The 10,066-nt window shown below is 33.7% G+C and overlaps 1 non-coding gene across 1 annotated transcript; it reads right to left on the minus strand.

Moving 5' to 3' along the window:
* Positions 1-425: 425 nt before the first annotated feature.
* On the minus strand, positions 426-498 carry Trnar-acg (transfer RNA arginine (anticodon ACG)). The gene has a single exon. It is a non-coding gene; the product is annotated as a tRNA-Arg (tRNA).
* Positions 499-10,066: the final 9,568 nt, after the last annotated feature.

A 10,066-nucleotide genomic window follows, 5' to 3' on the forward strand; every position in this document is an offset into this window, starting at 1 on the left:
AAAAATATTAATTTGAAATTCCTAAATCACGAAATGATATGATACCCTTGATATCGTCTGTAAGATGATAAGCTTTACGTAATATTGTACGAAATTATGCAGCGGTAATACCAAAAATATGAGACGTATAATGCAACAGAAATATGTGATTAATGAAATTGGATATATTTTCCTCTTAACTAGCGGCTGCGCTGCGTCGGCACACACAACGTCGCGTCAAACACAAAATCGAGTACACTCAACATCTAGTACACTCAACATCAAGTACACTCAACATCGTCTTACCATCAACGGTTACCCTGTGAACTCGGAGCATGGGAAATTTCTACGTGCACAAAACAAAATCACTGAAAAAACAAAAAATACCCTACCTAAGGGTAAGACTAATGAGTAAACATTGGATAAAATGATGGTTAAAGTTATTACGAACTTGCCAGGATTCGAACCTGGAATCTTCTGATCCGTAGTTAGACGCATTATCCATTGTACCACAAGTCCTGTCCGTATGCTGAAAAATGTTACCGCTACTTTTATAAAGACAATGCTAAATTCCGTTGACATGGGCAGGTAACTTTGTCGACAGTGCATGAAACAACCCAAAAACCCTTCTTTGGGGCGTTTTGTGTGACTCGGCGTTGTTCGTTATGAACCATATATAGATATGTACAATCTAGGAACTCACAGCTTTCGGGGAAGAAAATAATTTTTCAATTCAGTGCATCCGTTTGAAACTTTATTGATACACACACACACATGCATAAATAAATAAACATTTAGTATTTTATTAATCTAATACAGATGTCTCCAAAGGTATCATAGGCCCATATTTCTGACATTTTAAAGTTTCGCGATCCAGAAAAATGAACTTGGCGGGTTTTATACTCTTTTGCTTATTAATTTCGCTTTTTAGTAAAACCAGTTCTCCAAACCGCCATTCTTTTATTTTCTGAACAAAACAGAATGCCACTGCATTATTTTTTCACACATGTCCAATGTTTTTCATTTTTCTTATATATATTTTGATTTTTTATAAGAGCTCCGCGGGCCAGATTAAAGGCTTTGCCGCATGCCATAGTTTGGAGACTCCTGAGCTAATATATAGAAGATGTGAAGACTTTTCTTTAAAATAATATAAATATTTTTGAAGAAAGAAAAATGATTTCTTGGCCTTCGAACCAAGATCACAGTGTAGTATCTGTTCTGATGCTACGCTTCACCATTTCTGTCCTCAGTTAGTGGAGGAGAAATCCTTATTGACTGAGACAATTTGTATTTTTGTTCCTATCCAGTGTGCCCGTTTTGGGGAGATCTAGATATTCCCCTTCATTAAAAACCGACCTTGTGTCTAACTTTGCTCTCGTGGAGTGGCAAGTAAATAGGAAATATTAAAATATTTTACGAACGCTTTTATAAAGAGAATGAATATTCGCTAGTAAATGTTTCAATATTAAATTAAAGTTTATTGAGGCATAAGAATTTAATTTTTCTCTCGATTTTACTTCTGACAAAAATCGCAACAATTTTATAATCTACATTATAAGGATATCTCTTAGCAAAGAATCCACGTTCGATATTAAATATTTCCATTCGTCTACAGTATCTATATGCTATTACGCTCAGGCATTTGATGTTCGTACGTACGTCATCATCTTTGACAGGCATTTAAAGTAAAGATGATGATTAGTGATTACATTTGATGGTGCGAAGGTAAGAAAACCAAACTTCGCCTATTTTAAAGTGAATTGTTCCCAAATCAAATTATGCCGTTCCTGTAACAAAGCGCGTATAAGCGCATATGAGAAAATCAGCTGCCGTCGTAGGATAGCTGGCTAGCGAAAGTATTAGCAGCAGTAGCCGTTAAAGCACGTATGCAAATTAGCAAGTGTGCGCGAGCTTGCGTCACAAGGAAAGGAGAAAAATACACAACCTGGTCGAGGAGGAAAGCATTTTATTCTTCACCGGACAAGATGGATATGTGATTACGATGGCGAGAAAGCGTTGGCGCCAGCTATTGTCAGATGGCGGGGAGACAGAGTCTTTTAAACAGCACATGTGTGTGCGAAAAAAAAAAAACTTCGGAAATATAATTCATTATATTTCCGAAGTTTTTTTTTTTTTTGCGTTGTTTTGGAAGAACCACGAATAAATGTATTTTATTTGCACTTGAAAAAAAATGCCGAGTCAGATTTTTGTTTCTTTCCTTTTTTTATTTATTTGTTTCTTTGTGACGGTACCAGACATCGTGTGGATCCGATAGGTTTGAGATATAACGACGCAGTTAAAAATAAACAACGGTTACGTTATAGCTCCGTCTGCAAAATAATAAGTTGTATCCGTTTTATTGATCTTAAAAATATATTTTTTGACAATTATTTTTTGCGGTGAGAAAATAGAGGACACTTATTAACTTAAAAATAAATGACTGTGCACTATTAAGAAAGAAAAATATTATTTAGCTGAAAATGAGAATTGGTTTTATTGAAAATGAAAGGGTAATTTTTTTAATAGTATTGATCCTGACAAAAATGTATTATTATATATATATATTTTTAATTATTTGGTTCTTTTTTTTTTTTTTTTTTTTACATTTTCACCCCAAACAAGGCAAATTGCCACTTTGGTGTAGGGGGCTACTATCAGGGGCAACAACTACTGGGGTACTATGTAGGGATTTGGGCAGCAAGGTGTCGGTTCACGTTACACTTGAACTTCTGCACGTTAGTACTGTTGGGGAAGCAGGGACCTAGAATGGAATTCCAGAGTCTAGCGGTTCTGGGGAAGAAACTATTGGAGTAAAAAGATCTTTTACATCTAGGGATCTCTACAGTGTGGAGGTGGGATTTAGCAGCCTGTCGGGTTTGTCGAGGGTGCTCACGTCGTGGGGGCACAAGTGATTGCAGTTCGTCAGAGCATAATGCCAGGCATGTGTCTGCTATCTAATAGTGTTTCCACCCGAGAGATCAAAATGTCGACATGGGAGATTGACAGTTGTTTTGTGTAGCCGGGTGTAGGGAAGTGAAAAAGGTCACGACAGTTTGGAAAACAAAATAACATTTCATTTTGAGCTTGTGTCAAACTTTATACATCTCTCTCTCTCTCTCTCTCTCTCTCTCTCTCTCTCTCTCTCCCTCTCTCTCCTCTCTCTCCTCTCTCTCTTTCTCTCTCCTCTCTCTCTCTGTCTCTTTCTGTCTCTCTCGCTCTCTCTCGCTCTCTCTTTCTTTCTCTCTCTCTCTCTCTCTCTCTCTCTCTCTCTCTCTCTCTCTCGAAGCATAGCCGTTTTGGCTGTGAAGTCGTCGGCGACGCACGCGATCGGCCAGTTCAATATGTTCCTCCTGTGTTAAATTAAATAAATAAATTTCTATAAAAATGCATTTTTTTCACTTTTTATATAAGCGTTTTATCTGCAGCAACAGCATTCTTTTCAGCAGCGGTCCCTTATGTCTCCCCGTAACAACGCAACGGAGATTCGACGACCAGACCCATGCTATCCGGTTATAGTCGACACCACACCTAACCCTTGATGTAAGGGATGTGCCTATCATTTTCAATATTTAACACCCGGAGAGCTGGTTGCCGTTCGCGGAACGTAATAACGGACTAAGAAACGTCTCCATATGAAAAACCAAGTAACTCTCCCGTCAAACAGTCCCGTTACATATATATATATATATATATATATATATATATATATATATATATATATATATATATATATATATATATATATATGGCAGACAACAACACTTACACCAAAACTGATTTAAAGACAGTAAATCGAAGTGTTGAGAATTTCAACCAATCTTATAAAAAACTTATAAAATACAATAAAACTTGGATGTCATACATTGAATACCACCCCAATGTTCCATCACTATATGGCCTGCCCAAAATTCACAAACCAGACATCCCTATGCGCCCTATAATATCCGGCATCGGTAGTGCCACACACAATATTGCACGTGCCATATCCAACGTTTTGACTCCACTACTGGGCACTATCAGCACCTCCCACATAAAGAACTCCGGAGATTTACTGAACAAAATAAAAAACATTAACGTGCAAAGCAAAACTATTCACAGCTTAGATATAACATCATTATATACTAATGTCCCCATTAAAAAATGCTTGAATTTACTCCTTAAACATTTAAAAAAATCTAACATTAGCTTACCTTTTCCTCCCGACACTCTTATAAAAATCATTAGACTCATAACTAACATGACTTACTTTCATTTCAATAACAATTTCTATAAACAAAATTTTGGTCTTCCTATGGGTAACCCTCTTAGTGGAGTATTAGCTTGCCTTTTCTTAGAATTCCTAGAATCTGGTCCTTTCAAATTCAGATTACCTCCAAATACAAAGTATTTCAGATACATTGACATCTTAATTTTTCTTCCTGAAAATACGCGCATAAATATCATTAGAGACAAATTAGACTCAGTCGAACCTTCCATAAAGTTTACCTATGAAACAGAAAACAATAACGCATTACCTTTTCTTGACATACTTATTATAAAATCCAATAATAAACTATCCTTCAAAGTTCACCGCAAAACTACACACAAAAACGATTACATACATTTCTATTCCCACCATAACAATAAAATAAAAACCGGGATGGTAATTGGTTTCTTCTTACGCGCTTTCAGAATTTGTAGTCCTGAATATCTGGACGAAGAATTCAAATACCTTACAAACATTTTGAAAACCTTGCAATATCCGACATATTTCATATTGAATGCTAAGAGAAAAGCCACACAAATATTTTCCAGAATAAATAATAATAATAAATCATACACACTAGACCTTTCTCTCATAAACAGACATCTTCTTTTACCTACACACACCAATAATACAATAATCTATACCACACTAAACAAACTAAAAATTCCTATCGTACAAACCACATCACTAACCATAAGACATATATTAAAAACCACGAAACATCTCTATAACAAACCAGTTTCCGATGGAGGTATATATACTATTCCTTGCCATAATTGCCATCATAAATACGTTGGTGAAACTCAGCGTAAATTGGAAAAAAAAGGCTCAATGAACACAAAAGAGATATAAAAAATAGCAATTCTCTAAGTGCATTATTCTCGCATTCATTGCAACATAACCACACGTTTGACTTTAAACAAGCAAAAGTAGTTAAATTTATTTCAAATAAACCGCGCCGGAGACTTCTTGAATCTGCGCTTATCGCAATTTCAAGCACTATTAAACAACGTGGAGGTGTTCTATAACATAGCGCCATTAATAAGTAAACTGTTATTAAAAGAACATTATTTAACTGTGGACACAGGTTAACTTTCTCACACCATTCAAACACCCCCTGTAATAATTAACACATAATCTCAATCAATAAATTACATAAAAAACACTCATTTCATTTCTGTTACAAACTTATATTTGAATTTTAACAGATATATCTTTTTCCCAATAAGAATATAAACTTGCGTCCATAGTTTTAAAATTAAATTAACGACTATATGACGTCACTAAAATTTCCTTCTCTTTAACAGCACCCCCCCTCCTTTTTGAATTTCCAACATCAATTTTCCGTTTCTCTGAAATAGAACTGCGTCACACTGTGCACGTGAAACATTTTCAAATATTTTGTACTGGTATATTTTTTTGGTTTCTTAATCTCATTCATCCAGAGGAAGTCTCTAAATAAAGACGAAACGTTGATGAACACATAATATGGTTTGTTCCTTTTTATTTTATATATATACATACATATATATATATATATATATATATATATATATATATATATATATATATATATATATATATATATATGTAAGGCATAAGCCTAAGAAATTTTCACGAGAATGAAACGCGGAATATTCTGTGTAACTTAATTACCATATATATTTTATTACTTACTAAACACACACACACACACACACACACACACACATATATATATATATATATATATATATATATATATATATATATATATATATATATATATATATATTGCGTTTTGTATTTGATATTCACCTTTAAAACACTGCAAGTATGGATATAAACTTCGACCTTATAAGGTAAACGTTTTGTCGAAAAAATGAATGTATCGACAAATATTTAATGCAATGTTTTATTGGAGATACGTAATCGAATCGATCTCCGTGAAACCAGGTGAAACATATAAAGACGTGCGAAAAGAGTGAAAAAAAAAGTCGGTGCACAAGACATCGGTTTGAAATGTCAGCACACACAAAAATATGCGCACACTGGAGACCGCTTTTTCACAAAATTCTCATAGGAATTTTGAATTTCTCAGAAACTTTTACAGCTGAAACTTTATTGTTTTCATTGTTTTTGTTTTATTTCATGCTTTTCTCGTAACTATTTAGTCTACGTCTCGCCCGATGTGTCTTCCAATCTCTTTCGCATGTATAATTCATTATTATGGTGATTTTTAAATTTAGTATATATATATATATATATATATATATATATATCCTGAATATGTCCTCTGAAATAGGAACGAAGCGTTGATTATTTCATAATTTCATTCGGTTTTTCTTTTTTCAAAACAATATATATATATATATATATATATATATATATATATATATATATATATATATATATATATATATATATTGCTAGGGAAAAACACCGCTTATCAAGGTCCGAAGACCACTCGGGTATAAGGGTTACGTGTCAGATAGCCGACGATACAATGGTGAAACTTAGGTAGTGTTTGTTTATTAAAAAAAAAAAGGACCTCACAGGAACTTGTTAATGTTAATCTCGAAAACAATCATGTTATAGTCAGATGGAAAGCAACCACGTGCTATTTCACAGACAGGTTGTTTTGGAAAACAGACTGAAATTTACATTTCCTTTTGGGCACAAATAAATAATAACGGAAATTATTATGCTGATCATTTGTGGACGTGGATATTTCTGTTTGTTCGTTGTTTGTGTATGCGTTTTACGGCATATCAAATCTTTTTTTTTAAGTCATTTAATGCGGAATCCAGTATTTTTTTTTTTATTAAAAACAAACAAAAGAAATTATCGTACTTTAGGATCTTAGCCCTTTCTAATATTTATTCATATTTTGTTTGCATTTTTTACGGCATATCAACCGTTGCAACTTTGTAGAAATTACACCTTCTGTTAGATTATTTTATAAATACTAACTTTTTATAATTTTACGGGTTTTTTTCGCTACTTCCGGTTTTATTAAACTGCGAACAAGCATGAGAAAGTGACGCTTTCTATTTTTATTCCGTTCGAATGGTTCAGAGAGGATTGCAAATTGCATTGTTATGATGAATGAACCTGAAATTCATGACCTGAAATGGCTCATCTCTCTGCTGCAGATATTGGCAGTGTGGGATTAAGAAAGCAACCTCTGCTATGGACTTGCGTCAGCAGCATAAATGAATCATTAGATTCCTGGCAAAAGTGCATTGAGAATGGTTATGACTAGGTCTGTGACAACAGCATATTCTTTTCATTGTTTTGACTCTTGAGTATATATCCGCTTATGTCTTATATGTTTTTATATAGATTGATTGACTGTATCTTTCTGTGTCGGATATATACTTGAGAGTCAAAACAATGAAAAGAATATGCTGTTGTCACAGACCTAGTGATGACTCAAGAGAAATAATTAACTCCTCAACTTTTTATAAGACTTTACTTTTGAAACGACTCAATACTTCCCATTGTTTTTGTTTGTTTGTTTGTTTTTTGCATGATTATTATAGGGACTTACCCATATTTTTGCATGATTATTATAGGAACTTACCCATTTTTTGCATGATTATTATAGGAACTTACCCATATTTTTGCATGATTATTATAGGAACTTACCCATATTTTTGCATGATTATTATTGGGACTTACCCATATTTTTGCATGATTATTATAGGAACTTACCCATATTTTTGCATGATTATTATAGGGACTTACCCATATTTTTGCATGATTATTATAGGGACTTACCCATATTTTTGCATGATTATTATAGGGACTTACCCATATTTTTGCATGATTATTATAGGAACTTACCCATATTTTTGCATGATTATTATAGGGACTTACCCATATTTTTTTTGTATGATTATTATAGGGACTTACCCATTCACTCATAATGGGCTTTTCTAATCCTTATAAAATCCCCCGGATTTAATACTCTCGTGAGGAATTATTGCAACACAACGCAAGAAGACAGATTAACTTAACGGCCGGAAATACTAACAACCTTCTTCGTATTGACTTTCTTATATAATATATTCTTTCTAACTAAACATGTTTGCGTCTTTTTTTGTGACCTTTCCATAGAACCACAACAAAACTAATATGTATGAACACGTAGACGTTGTTGCACCAGCGTTTGCAGGACTTTCCGCTGATTTCGTTTTCTTTCTACCATCTTTTCTAGACATATTTTTACATAATCCAGTTTCAGACCTTTTTATGTGTCTAAAGAGTTTTCGCACCTTGTTCCTGGTTACTGAAATGGTTAGAGTAACTGGTATGAAGGTTGTCATCTGTGAGTCTGCTATCAATTATGAATACCATTATACGATTTTAAAACGTTTCTCTTTTTAGTGAAAATTAAGCTGTCCAATTTATGCACCCCAGGTCATCAAGTACACCTGGGAGTATGTAAATATTTAAAATTCTAAGTTTCAATGTGATATTCTTTTTGAAGTCAATAATGTTGTGTACGTTTACAAAGGCCGATCCTCCTATGTTTATTTGATGTTTAACCGCTGTTAAGGCATCATTATAATGTATGTATGCAAATGACCGAGCTGTGTGAGATGTGTAACAGCGAAGAAAAAGGAAAGAAAAAAACTGTAAAAAAGAAAAACGTGACCGAGAAGGACAGAGAGAAACGTGTTGCACACGTGGCCGAGAGCGACAGGAAAAGAGAGTAATAATAATATCACGTGTTTTTCTGGTCATTTTAGAAGGACCATCGTTCTCTTTTTTATTCAATGTATTGTGTGTAATTCATTGCGTGTAATTTATTGTGTAATTTAATCTGTGTAATTTATTGTGAAACATATTGTTGATGAAAAAGTCCAATATTACGTGCCACTTATTTATTTGTTTATTATTAATTGTTGGTTTTAAATCAGTGGCGCAAAAATTGAGTCTTTGTAGCTTATAATTCTGGTGTTTGTTTTGCTGCCTGGTCGGCTCTGTGGTTTTAATGTGCGCCAATATAGTTGGAATTCCAGTCAAATAAACCACTTCTTGTTTACAAACTCGATAACCTCGAACCATTGCGACACTCACCCCCGGCAGGGTAAACCGGCTTTCTCCAAAGAGTAAAAATTCACAGGATGCAGACGGGATTTCGCGTGACATAAAACTTTCAGTGTCATAAAAGCATAAGTTCAATCATCATACCAATGCAATTTACAATGCCCTCTAAAAGAAATATATATATAGGATGCGTTAATTACTAAATATAAACGGAATTTATAAAAGAAATATGAACACTGGTATGTCCCTATAATTTTATAATATAGAACGAATATCCATAGGTCAGGGTGCTTTGCATGGTCACTGAGTTACGCATCGTGCACTCCAGACAAAGTTTCTATAGAAATATATTACAAATATAGAGGACTATCTGATTTTGCCTTATATATGATAAGAATATTACCGGCTTTAAGAGATATCATTTTAGTTAGGTAAGAGTACTGTCTTAACAGTTAAATATGAAATCTAGTAATCGTGGTTGTCACCCATTTTATATATATATATATAAAGCTGAATGTCTGTGTGCGCATGTGTGTGTGTGTCTGGTCACGAATAGACCCCTATATGTTGACTATTTTAAAAAAAACTGATTACATATAATGATAGAAGATGTATAGTGAAACATGAATGGGTATGTTTGATCTGGCAGAACAGTGGTTCATTAAAATTGTGGGGTCTGCGTTCGCACCTGGTCCACAAAGTATGGAAATAAAAAATTTAAAATTAAAAAAAAACGTTTAAAAGTGTTTTTGATATAGATGTACATAAGAATACTTTGATAAGTATGTTTTAACTTAAATG

The sequence above is a fragment of the Euprymna scolopes genome, chromosome 20 (assembly GCF_053919585.1).
Source record: "Euprymna scolopes isolate OS-2025 chromosome 20, ASM5391958v1, whole genome shotgun sequence".
NCBI lineage: Eukaryota > Metazoa > Mollusca > Cephalopoda > Sepiida > Sepiolidae > Euprymna > Euprymna scolopes.